Genomic DNA, 13,680 nt, shown 5'->3' on the forward strand with positions numbered 1-13,680 from the left:
AAACTTTGAGTTTTAACGATAAGGACAAAATAAATAGTAAAGTGAATAGTATCGAGAGTTTTTTTGTTAAAGTTTCCTAATTTTTATTGTGCGAATTTTGAATTAGGGAACTTTAACAATTCAATTTTAATTCAAAATTCAAAATTCCTTTTTCATAATAAAAATTCGCACAATACTTTTTAAAATTCCTTTTTAAAAGAAAAAGGAATTTTGAATTGTTCCCTAATTTAAATAATCTTTAGATTAATTTTAATACTTTTTTTTAATTCCTTTTTCTTTTTCATAATTTTTAATCTAATTTCTGTTAAAGTTAAAACCTTTTCTTTTTCTTTTAATTCCTTTTTCTTTTTCATAATTTTTAGATTAATTTTAATACTTTTTTTTCTGAATAATGTGAATGAATAATGAAAACTAATGAGGGCAAGGTTAAAAGTTTTAAAGTAAGTAATAAAACAATAAAAGAAAAGAAAAATTAATGATAAGAGCTTTAAAATTTTGAATTTTAACGAAAAATTATGTAATAACTTTCAATCAACATCGTCCCAACCAAAATAACCTAATGAGTTTCCAGTTTTATTCTTGGCAATTTTTAATTGTTCCGTTTGTTAGTCTTCCATTTTTGCTGCTGCAATGGAATCTTCACCATAAAAGAAATAAATTTATCTTCTTCTTTTTTCGTCAAAAGATCTAGAGAGGGCTCAAAATTGAAATTTGTTCCCTTTGTAAGTTTTCAATTCATCTTCTTCTTTTTCATTTGAAAAAGGAAAAAAATTGTTCTGCTCGGACTTCGAAGGAATCGTCTAGGTCGCCTGAGACGAGCAATGGCCTACTCCTCCCCCTCCTCCTTATGGGTTTCTTACTTTTGGCTTATACTTTGGTGGTGTTTCAGATAACTCTCAACCTCTTGGGAATGATGGTTCTTGTCAGCTAATTGAATTTAGGAATTAATTTATTCAAACAAAGAACCTCAGATCAAATTTGTTTCTCATAATTGATACTAGCATAACTGAACTTTAGCAAACAAAATAATTTTGGACAGATTTTCAAATTTATAGAGATGAGAGAGAGAGAGAGAGAGAGAGAGAGTTTAATGCCATTGTTGGACTGAGTTAAAGTTCTTGGCTTATTATTTCAATCACAAAATAAAAAGCCACGTGGTTGATTTTAATTTATTACGAACATCACCAGTAATTGTGAGGTGTGTGTTCTCTCCTCTTAATCTCTCCCCTTATTTTCTCTCTTATTTAAATGGTTACGATTAAATCATGTCAACATAATTTAATTTATATACTAATTTTGAAAATGAACCAAAATAACCCACATTATTTCTGGAAGGGAACAAAATAAACAATATTTCTGAAACTACAACAAAATAACGAACACTATTTCTCAAACTGAACCAAAAGAACCCACACTATTTCTTGAACTACAGCAAAATTACGCACTATTTCTGAAAACTAAACTAAAATAGCAGACACTATTTCTAGAAGGGAACAAAATAAACACTATTTCTGGAACTATAGCAAAATAATCATACTATTTCTTAAACGGAACCAATATAATCACACTATTTCTGGAAATTAAGCAAAATAACCACACTATTTTTTAAACTACAACAAAATAACCCACAATATTTCTGAAATTGAACCAAAATAGCCCACACTATTTTTTAAACTAAAACAAAATAATCGACACTATTTTTGGAACTACAATAGTGATAATATCAATGATTGGTTTAAAAAATAGTCACTGTTTAGTTCTACAAATAGTTAGTGTTTAATTATAAAAATAGTGGTTGTGCCAGTGCTCAGTTCTAAAAATAGTGGTTGTGTTCAGTTTTAGAAATAATGTTCAGTTTGAAGATTTTACATTTTAGAGACTTTTCATTTGTTTATAATTGATAACTTTGTTTCTTTATGAAAATATTTTAGCTATTTGATCTTTTCTTTTTTTTTCCCCTTGAAAAATTCTCAAGGTATCAAATTTGTATAGTTAACCCAAGAAAAGTAAAGGTGACAAAAGTTGAAGGGGTTACTTATAGTTTAGAGAAAAGTGTACTAGGTACAAAAACATAGAGAATAAAAAAGAATTAAATTCAAACAAAAGTCAAAACACATTGGGAAAAAAAAAAAAGAAAAAGAAGTTAGGCATTGTCCCCAACCATGACTAAACAAGTGCGTTCGCTTCCAAAAACTTCCATTATAAGTAGTATTTGAATAAGTAATATTTTTAGTTTTTGGAAATTGTGTAGAGGAAAATGGGAATGGTGGATGTCTTCCAAAAACTTCCATTATAAGTAATATTTGAAAAAGTAATATTTTTAGTTTTTGGAAATTGTGTAGAGGAAAAATGAAAGTGAGAATGGTGGATGTCAGAGAAAGAAAATAGAAGTGGGGAGGGTGGACACTAATTCATCACTTTCATGTTTAATAAGGTAACGGGTTTGGCTAGTTTTCGTTGGGGTAAGTTTGGAAAAAAAAATATTTATTGTGTTGGGCTTTTAATTCAACCCGTGAGTATTTATGTTTGTATGGCCTATTATATAAATAGTTTTGTCCTAATGATTAATTTTTAAGCTTTTTTGGGTAAATAATAGTTTAGGGTGGTTTTTGATTAAATTAAAGTTAGTCCAAGCTCTTTTCATTAAAACTCCCTAAAAGAAATAATTGCCTCATTGTTATTTTTTTTATCACAAACGATATTTTACATTAATTTACATTAATAGGAAGAAAAAAGGTTTGAACCTAAGACGCAATGAGTTAAAAAGAAAGACATTAATCATTAAGGCAATTAGCTAATTGCACCACCTATGTTTATCTTTTTGCCACTTAATAGTATGGTTCAGTGATATTTTTCTTCACTTGTAAGTGAGAGATCTTAGGTTCAAATCTTGTAGATGCTGAGTTCAAAATAAATTTTCTCATCCTTTAGTGTAAATATATCATTGTATAAAAAAATAAGCCCAAAAATAAACCTTGATAAGCATAAAGATAATAGGCCATTCAAAAATCATTTTTACAAAAGTATTAAGAAGAATGTCAATGACAATTCCCTATTTGCCTTTTTCACTCATTGAGATTGAGGGCATGTTTACATACCTGTAACCGGAACCAAAGGACGGAGTTCAGGGCCGGTCCTGAGAATTTGGGGGCCCTAGGCGATTTTTCGAAATGGGGCCCTAATATTCTTTGATTTCCGGTTCTTTGTACAATGATATGTATAAAAAAAGAATTCGCTAAATACATAAATATTCTATTTCCATATCCAATATCATTAAAAATTAATATAAAAAGAAGATAAATATACAAACATTACTTAAACATTAAACGGCTCATGTTTTTAGACTCAAATGTACTAAATGTTTGTAGTCAAGAGTCTAAGATTGTGAGTGAAGAACAATAAAACTTGATGATCAAGGGAGTAAAGAACAATAAAACTTGATTGATGAGTATAATAAATTCAACAACGCCAATTGCTTCTCTTGTGCTTTTTTGGTAAAATCAACATCACACTAACGAATCGAATATTAAAACAATCCATTGAATAAAAAATTATTGAAAAGAAAAATATAAATTCAAAGTTTTGATTACCTTAAAGTACAATCTTTAAGACCATGTGATAGTTGGTCTAAAAATTCAATAGAAATGGGGAGATTGGGAAGTTGAAGAAAAACAGATTGCAAAGGGACTCGAGTTTTTGTTTGGACCCAAATCTACACCATAGGCCCGTGTAATCAAAGTCGTTGAGTAAGCATAGTTCTCAACCGTCGGATGGAAGAGTGGAGATAATTTTTGTTATTGTTAAAGGATAATATTATGGTTTTTATCATAATAATTATCTTTTAATATGAATTATCTTGGCATATTCTTAAACAGGATGGATATGATGCAAATTATATCCCCAAGCAAGCGGTACAGTTCAAATTGATTTGGGATATTTGGTGTGTGGTGTTGGTGACAGATTGACAAGTAGTCAGAAATGAATTTAAAATGGTTTGAAATTCATTAAATGGGATCAGGATGCATGGATGGGCGATGGAATTATGACAAGAAAAGAAAGTCTAGCTAGGCTAGGCTTTTAATTACGATGGGATAAGTCAAGATGGGCTTTTATTATCTTTGAAGAATCGGCCATCTGAAGATAGGCTTTAGCACCTATGTCGCGGATCAGTCATTTTTACGAGTTTGAGTTTCAGTCGGTTTCTGCTTATTATCCAGGCCGTGCCAAACAGAAAATACGTTCCTATAAATAAAAACGCCGTGCAACAGAAAAGAAGTCTCCAACTCAACACACAAACTGCCCTGTGTAAACCCTCGCTTTACGCGAAACCTCTCAACAACCTTGAGATTTTTATTTTTTTTTTCCGCCGACACATCTTCAGTTTGGATAAACAGCACTGTGAAGGCAACCGGTGACATCTTTAGTTTGGATAAACAGCACTGCATCGAGGCCAACTAGTTATCTATCCAAGTCTTGGGCGAGAAGGATTTTTGAATCCTTATTGGTAGAGGTCATCTCATTAGCCTTCTCGGCGAAATGAGGTGTTACAGGTTATTCATTCGGCATATTGAAAGCCGAATTTGATATTGAACTTCACATAACTAGCAACCTTGTCTTCAGGCTCTAGAACCCGAAGGCCGAGACGTGTTCATTCCTCAGTTGTAATCGTGAGATCAAGAAGTCAACAGAGCGCTCAACACAACATCCACATATTTTACTTACCGGCCAAGCTTGGCCGTCGAGTTAGCATGCCCCGCACATAACCGAAAGGCGTATTTAGCTTATTAATTACTCGGCATGTGCACCACGTAGGCTTGGTAGTTTTTAGGGTCAACATTTTGGCACGACCAGTGGGACACATTGTTAAAACTACGAAGTTCACATGATATATCAAGATCACAATTATGATGAGATTCGGTGCCTATTCAAGAAAATTGTAGAGTAACAAAAACTCCTTGACCGGATCCTTGAAGCAAATGAAGAAAGGCAAAAATCTTTCTCTTAAATGATAAAGGTGAAGGTTCATCACAGCTTACAAGATCAATGGTTAAATGAAGATAGAGCTCGATTTTATGAGTGGCTCGATAAAAAAATGCCATTTGGATTCAAACCAATTTCATTTGAAGAATGGTTGGATCAAAAGGTCGGGGGACAAGTTTTCGCTCCAACCATAACCAACATTCGACCTAAGAAGATTGTCGAGACGGCCGAAGAAGAACCTAGGCCACCTGTTTTTTCGATTGAGATTGAAATTGTGGTAGGCCTAGAAACAAAAGTTTAAGTTTCTAAACCACAAATTGACTTAGAAAATGATTCATCAGAAGAGTGTTCCAATGATGAACAAGGCCGATACACAGCTTCGAACAAAAAAGCCTCATCAATTGATATGGTAATTGGAGACATGGTCTTAGATGCTGAAACCATGCCAATTGAAATGGTTATTGGTGATAAAGCCAATATAGAGAAATCTTATTCGGCTAAGTTGTTCGAGTTAAGAGCCGAAATTGGCGAAGTTATTATGCCTGGGGGCATAATAATTGTTCAACACATTTAATGGCTGAAAATAAAAAAAATTTCGCCATGTCAAAAGTATTTGGAGATTATTCTTTATTCGGCCTAAAGCGAAATCAAATTGAAAATTTTAATATGAAAAGATCTCAACTAGGAACAAAACATCATTGGCCTCCTCTTTCTCATGGATCGGCCACTTTATTCCCATATATTAGATTTCAGTTTTCTTTTTATATATTCTTATCCATCTGGCTGTTTGAGCCGATGATGCATAAGAAAATAGGGGGCAACAAGCATCCTGACCTCGTAGCTCGTACTAAAAAAAAAAAGCTTTCGGCTGTCGAGGCTGAGGGGTAAGCAAACAAGCAAGGTGGTGGGTTTCAAAGGCTGAGAATCAAGGAGTTGTTATGGTCTAGTGATGTTTTTTGCAATTTGGCTGGAATCCCCACTTCTAGATTGGCCGAATAGACGATTGGCAGATTGAGGTCAGCTTTGAAGTCCATACCCTTAAAATATTGTCTTGGTGGTAAAAACTTGGTAGTTCAGCTGTCAAATTGAAGAATCAGGGTATTTAATTGAAGATAGACTCCGGTGGAATATATAAAAAAAGGGCCTTGGTTTTAACATTTGTTGGCATTTGTTTGAAATTTCAAGTCAAACAATGTCATTTCAAACCTTGGTTTTAACAAAGTCATTTGTTAAAAGGAAAAAGACCATCCTTATTAGATGGTAGGCCTTCACGTGGCTCTATTAATATATATATACACAGCAGTATCATATCAGGCAGTCAGGCTACCTATATATATATATTTATTTATAGTAGAATCACATCAGGCAACTTTGTTACCAAATTTAAATTTCCAAGGAATGGATGGCTGAATGACTTGTCGAATGGTTGTCCCTTTTCTGACTGCAAGTTCTGAGTACCATGAGAACCGAAGGGCGAGAGTCCCCGAGCCTTTGACCCCATTTGGTTTGTCTCGACTAAGATTTTCTCGGTGTCATTTGCAAGTTCTGAGTCTTTTGACCATGTGAGTTGGATAGTCGAAGTGTTTACAAGGTTATTTATTAAAGTTGCCGAGCCTTGTTCAAAATTTTGGTATCCGAAAAAGACCACAGCATTGGCGAAACAAAGATGTTATTACTGAGGAACAAAGTCTCTTTTCCAGCGACATGACAAGATTTTGTTGGCTATGACACCATTAATTTTCTTAACCATTTGGCTTATAAGTCAATGCCAAGAAAATAGTAAAAGGGTGCCGCTGTCGATGGTCGCATGCTACGGTTAGGATGTGGGTACAAGCTCCAAAAACATTTAATCAAGAAGATGCTAGTGAGTCGTGGTGATTTTTTTTTTGGGATGTCGACTGGAATCCTCACAATGGAAATTTGGCCAAATAAGTCATGATTGCTGGTTTGGGGCTTAACATATATATACATATATATATATAGGCAGGCCGAGCTGCCAGGAAAGACTTTTCTCGACCCGACCTCAATGTTTCCCAATCCCAATTCTTCCCGACCTCATCCCACTTTACCCTTGACCCCAATCCCATTTTTTCTCGACCTTGATTCATGATTGTTTATCACTTCTCTTCGACCATGGGTTGTTCTTTGGTCAAAAGAAGCCGTGACCATGTTCCCTCGGCAAGTTACTAAGAATCAAGTGAACAGTGGCAGGGAATGTCGGTTGAAGTACTTCTGATTAGCTGGAGAGACTTAATTTCCTTAACCATTTGGGTTATGAGCTGAAGTTCAAGGAAACTGGGGGACAATGTTTGAACCTAAATTTACACCATCGGCCCGTGTCATCAAAGCCGTTGAGTCAGCATAGTTCTCAACCATCGGATGGAAAAATGGAGATAATTTTTGTTATTGTTAAAGGATAATATTATGGTTTTTATCATAATAATTATCTTTTAATATGAATTATCTTGGCATATTCTTAAAATGGATAGGATGCAAATTATATCCCCAAGCAAGTGGTACAATTCAAATTGATTTGGGATATCTGGCATGTGGTGGTGGTGACAGATTGACAAGTAGTCAGAAATGAATTTAAAATGGTTTGAAATTCATTAAATGGGATCAGGATGGTTGGATAGGTGATGGAATTATGACAAGAAAAGAAAGCCTAGCTAGGCTAGGCTTTTAATTACGATGGGATAAGTCAAGATGGGCTTTTATTATCTTTGAAGAATCAGCCATCTGAAGATAGGCTTTAGCACCTATGTCATGGATCAGTCATTTTTATGAGTTTGAGTTTCAGTCGGTTTTTGCTTATTATCCCGGCCGTGCCAAACAGAAAATATGTTCCTATAAATACAAATGCCGTGCAACGGAAAAGAAGTCTCCAACTCAACAAACAAACTGTTATGCGCAAACCCTCGCTTTACGCGAAACCTCTCAACAACCTTGAGATTTTTGTTTTCTTTTTCCACCGACACATCTTCAGTGTGGATAAACAGCACTGTGAAGGCAACCGGTGACATCTTCAGTTTGGATAAATATCACTGTTGCAGTAGAATCAGCCGACCGCAGAGCACCTTCAGTTTGGATAAACAGCATTGTATCGAGGCTAACCGGTTATCTATCCAAGTCTCGGTTGAGAAGGATTTTTTAATCCTTATGGGCAGAGGTCATCTCATTAGCCTTCTTGGCAAAGTGAGGTGTTACATGTTATTACATTTAGCATATTGAAAGCCGAATTTGATATTGAACTTCCCAGAACTAGCAGCCTTATCTTCAGGCTCTATAACTCGAAGGCCGAAACGTGTTCCTTCCTCGGCCGTAGTCTCGAGGTCAAGAAGTCAGCAAAGTGCTCAACGCCACATCCACATATTTTACTCACTAGCCGAACTTGGCCGTCGAGTTGGCACGCCCCGCACATAATCGAAGGACGTAGTTAACTTATTAATTACTCGGCCTGTGCACCACGTAGGTTTGGTAGTTTTTAAGGTCAACATTTTTATAACTTTATATATATTTGGACAAAAGGATTGACTGTAAATTTGAAAAACAAGAAAATTTTAGTGACTAAAAAAGGCATCTCTGTGTTTTGAACTCAACACTCCAAAGAAAAAGAAAGTCGAACATTTCCACTGCACCAACAAATGAATTATGATATCTCTTACTTTTTTTGTATTTATATGTTATTTACAGGATATAAAAAAAATTTGGGGGCCCCTTCGAAGTGGGGGCCCTAGGCGGGTGCCTACTTGGGCTACCCTTAGGGCCGGCCCTGACGGAGTTGGATTTTGATTACGAAGATCACGATTACAAGTTACTATTTTGTTTACTAAACATTAGGGAATAAAAAAAGGGAAATAAACAAAAATGGGCCACTTTCTTGTTCTTGGGACCAAAATAAGACAAACTGGCCATGCACACTTAGGGAATAAAAAAAGGGAAATAAACAAAAATGGGCCATTTTCTTGTTCTTGGGACCAAAATAGGACAAACTGGTCATGCACACTTCATGCACACCATGCACACCATGCACACCATGCACAAAAGTGAAATGATAAAAATACCCATAATTAAATAGTAAAAACTTACAGCTAATGGCGTTATTTCTCTTAGCATATTTATAGAGAGGGATGTCGGGAGAGAGTTTTGAGCTTTAGGTTTTTGGGTTGAGCATATGTGTGAACTTTGATTTCAAAGAGGGGGAATCGAGGGAGAGCTGAGAAGAGTGAGCTCTGGATTTTTGGGTTGAGCTCAAAACTATGAGCTCTGATTTTGAACACAGGGATGTCCAAAGCGAGCTAAGAAGAGTGAGGTCGGAGTTTTGGGGTTTGAGCTTAGATCTGTGAGTTATGTGTGTTATTCTTCCATAACCAAACACAACAAAGTCTTTCATACTTAAAGATAACACGTTTGTATTGTATTTCCCAATTTGGCCGAAAAGTTTCCATTTTTTCCAACCATTAAAGTTACGACATATATATTTCGACACCCCATGTATCGGCTCAGTTTGGGAGGCTACTAAGGTAGGGTGTTTAATTCCAAGTTCCTGTACCAAGTTTAATGGAATATATGAGTTGTTTATAACATTGAATTAATATCTAGAAGTTTAATAAGAGTTTGTGTTTCATGTTAGGGGCTATAGGTTGTGGAAAAAGCTTGATTTTTGACGTGGTAAAATACTGGGTATGTTCCAACTTCTGTTTCAAGTGTCCAATTCCAGAAATTTGGAGAAAAAAAAAACTCCGTTATGTGCAAATGGTGTGCATGGGTGTAACTTAATATGACAAGCGGGAATGTTCACAAGTTTTGATGCACGTATCTTATATATAATTTCAAGTTTGTGCAACATAACATGGGAGAAGTACATTTAATGATTTGTCACAGTGGGAGGTGGGTTACATACGATAATAAAAAGGAGTACGTAGGCGGTGAAGAGAAAGGAGTTGCCAGAAGCTTGGTGACGAGCGACCTTGCAGGGAACTTGTTGCAATCCCTGAGACCACATGATTTTTCCGATGTAGTGGTAATTTTTTATTAAAGTTAATTATGATATGTGATCGTTGGGGATTGTGTTCTAATTGTACATGTGCTTGTTATGGATTATGTTCTAATTGTATATGTGATCGTTGTGGATTAGGTATCTCATCTTTGTGGATTATGTTATAATTTTATATGTGACCACATGATCCTTTTGATGTCATGATAATTATTCACATGTATCCAACCGTCACTCTAACCTTATATATTTCATCATTGTGGATTATGCTGTACCATGGTGAGCGTCGATGATACCTCAAATGATGAGAGTCGGAGAGATAAGAAGGAAATGTGTCATATAGTTGATCATACCAGTGCCTTCCTTCTTTTCCTGAATGTGAAATAAACAAATTGGCAAATTAACCAAATTATTGGCATGTATAGTGAACTATAAATGAATAAGAATATCATAACCCACACAAAAGCCTTTGAATTTGTAGAAGATCCTTCTTGGAAAGCTGAAATTGCATCTTCAATGCGGTGTATCACATTCAACAAAGAAAAATTAAATTGAATCAATAGCATGTAGATTAATTCAATAAAATAAAATTAATCATAAAAGGAATGATTAAAATAGTAGTACTCCCCTAATTGGAGACCAAATTCTCTTTAGCGCAACGTTAAGAGTATGTTGATAATATATTGTAGGCCTAATTTATTGAACAATTATAGATGACATAGAGGGGGATGGTCGGCAGTATAGAGAGAGAATAGAGAGATGCGTAACTATGAGGTGTGTAAATTCCTTAACCTTATAGGATTACAACTCTAATATGATAATATCTAGTCTAAGAGATATGGTAGAATCACATAAGGATATCCTAGATATGTTAGGATTTACACAATCACATTACTAATCTAACAGGACTGCAACAATGACATATTTCGTAATAAATTATTATTATTGAAGGGAAGGGAAGAATTTGAAACTATTACAATTATTTAGGAGAAAATTTCGAACCTAGGACGTGGAAACCCAACACCTTATGTACTAGGATATTGAAACACATTAAACTATATAATTAATTTACTTAAAAAATACAAATCCGCCTAGTCCGCCTAAGACCTAGGCGTTAGGACTCAACCTGTCGCTTGATTAGAGCCTAGCATCGTTTAGAATTTTGCAAGATTGTGACAACAATGAATATAAGACTCCAAATCAAGGCTGCATGTTTGAGCATCTCCTCCATGAATGATGGTGCATGTTTATCATTAATTTATACTGAAAATATGAGTATATCCCTTGGAATTCAATTTTCATTAACTAAAACCCCCAATTGTAAAATTTTCTAATAAAAACCCAATGACCAGGCTCCAACTAAGCAATATCCATAATTAAGTATGACTTGGCAAAATTGGTATTTTTGGATGTCTAAATTACCCCTAATATTATTGACTTTGGGCTTATTACTTGTTATCTAGATTTATTTTAGCAGTTTTTGAACTTTAATCCCTCAAGAAGATTAAAATTTAAAAAAAAACCTAGTGTTAGATTAAATATTGATTTTAGTCCCTAATGTTCCCTTAATTCAAAATAATTAATGTGCATTTTATTTAATGTCTCCCATTAAATATTTAAATGTTTTGAAATGTTTTGAAATATTTATGCAGATTTGGAAAAGAAAAATTTGAGTGTCATGATTTCAATGCATATTAATAACAAAAATTACATGACATTAGAGTTTTGTTTCCTTATATAGTTGTTTTCATATTTATGTAAAAATAAGTATTTTTTTCCTTTTCAAGTAATTGTAACAAGTAAATTAGCATTTTTTTTACAAATATACAAATGTTATTTTATTCAAAATTACCAATATTTTACATATATAAAATAACAATATAAGTTCCAGGTAAAATAATACATGCAAAATAATTTACCTACGTAATAAATAAATAAATACTGTTTGATTCAAAAGTTATTTAAGCTATTTGCACACACACACACACACACACACACACACACACACACACACACACACATATATATATATATATATAATATCAAAATGTGCCTATGACACACCCCGATCCTAGAATCAAGGCGTGCTGGCCGTCACATGAGTGTGACGTAACCAAAGGTGCGATGCGGAAGCAAAAGATAAGAGAAATACAAATAAACAAAAATCAAATACTAGCAATAATATCCAACTGGCATGCTAGAGTGAGTTTAAGTGTAAAACACACAAATTCAGAGCATAAGTACTAGATGCAGTCAAGTAGGACCATAACTAAGACCTAGTTTGGGAGTGAGGTGCTTAAAAAAAAAACACCCATGAAAAAAAGCTGTGAGGGTTTTAGGTGTTTGGTAAACTGAAAAAAAGGGCTTATTTTGGAAGCTGCTGTGAGAATAAGCTGAAATCAAAGGAAAAAGCTGAAGCTGCTATTTGCAGCTTTGGAAAACTGGCTTTTTTTCAAAGTACACGGAGCTACAGTGCTTTTTTAATGAAAATACCTACTATTAGACTGCTTTTTTTTTTTCAAAAGTAATTTTACAAAAAAGTTTACCAAACACTCTGCTGATTTATTTCACAGCCGCTTATTCTCACAGCACATCCGCTTATTCTCACAACAGTTTTTTTTCAAAGCACAGCAATATCAAACCAGCCCTAAGTTACAACACCCGCATGTGAGTCCTACATTTATGTAGTCTGTCAGTACGCCATGGGAATCCTCGTGGGCCACCAACGCTGCTATCTAGAACTTGGAGGGGCGCAAAACAAAATTGAGTGGGTCAGTAAAACCAAAGTTTTCCAAGACATTTCAGTTAAAACATTTCTAACCCCTCACTGTAAAACCTATATACTTTCCCAGAAAATAACATGACACACCCCGTCCCGAAGGAGGGCATGCTGGCCGTCACGTGAGAGTGACGTAACCATTTACACAGTTCGGAAGCTTTAAAGATACCATCAATATCCATAAAACAACCTGAAACACATCGGACCTTATGTGATCACTGAGAGTTGGTGAAGTTACTTACAGGCTTGAGTTGCTTCCAGAGTTGTCGAAAGGGCACACCCCAATCCTAGAATCAAGGCGTGCTGGCCGTCGCGCCTTGATTCTAGGATCGGGGTGTGTCAGCCTAACTTATGTAATAATACATGCAAAATAATTTACCTACAAAATAAATGAATGTTGATTGATTGCAAACAACACATAATAATAACAAATGTGCCTAGTATATGTAATAATACATGCAAAATTATTTACCTACAAAATAAAATGATGTTTTTAGCCAATTGATTCAAAGTTAATTAATTACCTTTATTCTACTTAAAAATATAGGTAATTTATTTTACACAGATATAATAACAACAAAATGTGCCTAACGTATACATGCAAAATAATTTACCTAAAATGATTGTCAAACAAATAAAAGAAACAGAACAGATGATAGTAAGACAAGTATAAAGTAGATACTTTTGTAATAATAAAGCACTTATTTGCTATAATTATGGTGGTAATTAAATCCATCAACATAATTAGGTGTTGTGGCACAATTGTAAATATTTTGAAAATAATAGGTATTTATTTGTTTACATGGCAATTTATTTCAAATTTGGGTTTTATTTGGATGTTTAAAATGAGATGGGTTTTTGTTAAAGAAATAAGTGTTGTATGAGTTTATATCTAAAGAACCCTAATTTATATCATGATTGCATT

General features: G+C 34.3%; 1 protein-coding gene across 1 annotated transcript in view; it reads right to left on the reverse strand.

The window, feature by feature from the left end:
* The window catches only part of LOC126586701 (uncharacterized), a 35,896-nt gene that overhangs the window by 11,652 nt on the left and 10,564 nt on the right, over nucleotides 1–13,680 (reverse strand). The gene's annotated exons all lie outside the window — the stretch shown is intronic.

The sequence above is a fragment of the Malus sylvestris genome, chromosome 10 (genome assembly GCF_916048215.2).
Source record: "Malus sylvestris chromosome 10, drMalSylv7.2, whole genome shotgun sequence".
Classification (NCBI taxonomy): domain Eukaryota; kingdom Viridiplantae; phylum Streptophyta; class Magnoliopsida; order Rosales; family Rosaceae; genus Malus; species Malus sylvestris.